Raw genomic sequence first — 2,500 nt, forward strand, 5'->3', positions numbered from 1 at the left:
AGCTGTTTCATCGTTACCCGAGGTGACGTCATCCCAGGCGGGGGCAGCTTTGGTCCGCGCTTGCCGTGGGGCCCTTGCGGCAGGACCCTTTACCGGGGGGGGGCACGATACCCTGGCCAGGGTCCCTGTCACTTGGGAGAGAGCCGAGCTAGCTGCCCGAGAAGCACCGGGGAAGCCCTGGCTGGCCCCGTGACCCGGGAGGTAGTCAATTGCCTTGCTTTGCGGCCATGACGGCATGTTTGCTGAGACTTTGGCGGCGCGGAGAGGAGGTAACATCGCTACGCCTAGACTCAAGAGGATATACTGTTATAGTATTATATCAATCATAGAATAAATCTATAGTAATGATATATGCTGATTACTCTGTAATGTACCCTACATATGTATGCATCATCTTATATCTATAATAACTAGATAATATCCAATTTTATGACCAATATACAATGCACATAAGGTAATACACTGATAATTTTATAATATATAATTTCATAATTAATCACTACTAGAATAGTCATGTTATTTTTCCAATATACTTTTATTTATATGCTTAAACATGACACAGTATGATCTGTTAGGTATAATATTTATATAATTAGTCTTAAATGATATATAATTTATAAAGTTATGTCTCTTAAATATACTATCGATTAATCATATAAATATATATATTGTCAGATAGAATATATGATTAAATTATCACTTTTACACACTTATACACAACAAAACGCATACACACTAACAATAGCTACTTTCCTACCATCCAACACGAGAATGTTTGACAACACACACTCTACACAAACACATCACACGCACCACCTTTCACACTCAACAAACCACACAAGCCCACTACTAAGGACACACACATCCCACACATCATATACACGACGATCAGATACACCACACACACACACACACACACACACACATACACACACACAATACACATTAGTATGCATATATAATTCATATATGTATCATAATCTATATATGTCATACATAGATATTGTATGTGATTGTATGAGTAGATTAAGTTTATGATATTTTATGTGTGTGTGTGTGTGGTGTGTGTGTGTGTGTCGGTATGTAGTGTGTGGTGTGTGTGCGCGTGTGTTGTGTGTCATGCGTGTGTGTGTGCGTTTTTGTGTGTTATGTGTGTGTTGTTTGTTGTGTTACTCTACATACCGACACATCACCACTACATATGATCTCATACATCTCTCAATATGCGAAGACTTACATAACATATCCACGTATATATATACTATATTATAAAATTTAAATATATTTAATTATAATATATATATAATATAATTATAATAATATGTATAATATATATTTATAATATAATTATATAATATTATATATAATATTTATATTTAAAATTCTTTTATAAATGTATGTACACACACAACACCAACACACACACACACACACACACACCACACATATATATATATGATATATATATATATTATATATATATATTATATATATTATATATATATATATATGTATATATATACATATATATGTGTATACATATATATATCTATATATATACTATATTATCATATATCTATATAGCTATCTATCTATGTTATATGTATATATATATATGTGTGTGTGTGTGTGTGTGTGTGTTGTGTGTTTGTGTGTGTGTGTGTGTGTGTGTGTGTAGTTTATATGTATTTGCTATTTTTTTGCATACCGCACCACATATATTTGTGAATGCTCACCAAAGTATATCTTTCCCTTTTGTCCTGTTCCCTGATCCACGCCACCCTCATTAGTGTTACTAATGCTATTAACATCAGCGTTATAATCTTCATTATCATCTTAACTTTCATTGTCTTAATTTTCATTGGTGTTATCATTATTGTTGTTATTATTATTGTCATTATTATCATTATTATTATCACTATTATTATTATTATCACTCTTATCATTGTTATCGTCATTAGTACTATTATTGCTATTGTTCTTGCTTTATTGTTATCATCATAATCTTATTCTTATCAGTATTATTACCATTATCATTGTTATTATTATTTCTATTATCATGAATCATACCTTGAGATACTTCCACCATGATCCTTCCATCAAATAACTGTGATTCATTAAAATTAGATAATTGTCTAGATCCGCGGTTCAAACTGGCGTGAGTTTAGACAGCAGGGGGGGGCTGAGTCAGTCTCCGAAAGTACCATAACATATTGCAAGCAAACAAACACATACGCCCGGTTTCCCACTGTTTGTCTGGTTACCAAAGTGCCTCCTGAGTCCCCGTCCTCTCCCACGCGAGCACGAACGAGACCACCTCATCACATTGTCGGAGGTCGCCAGGGGGGAGCAGGTTCTGTAGACGCATGTTCTACGAGGAGGTTCTGATTGGTGAGAGTACTAGACAAGTAGACGATTTTCTTGCTGTTATATTATCAATTGTTATATATCATCATTCCGCACACATTGTATAATTAAGCTTATCATCAAAAATGAAACA

Source organism: Penaeus monodon, chromosome 5 (genome assembly GCF_015228065.2).
Source record: "Penaeus monodon isolate SGIC_2016 chromosome 5, NSTDA_Pmon_1, whole genome shotgun sequence".
Lineage (NCBI taxonomy): Eukaryota > Metazoa > Arthropoda > Malacostraca > Decapoda > Penaeidae > Penaeus > Penaeus monodon.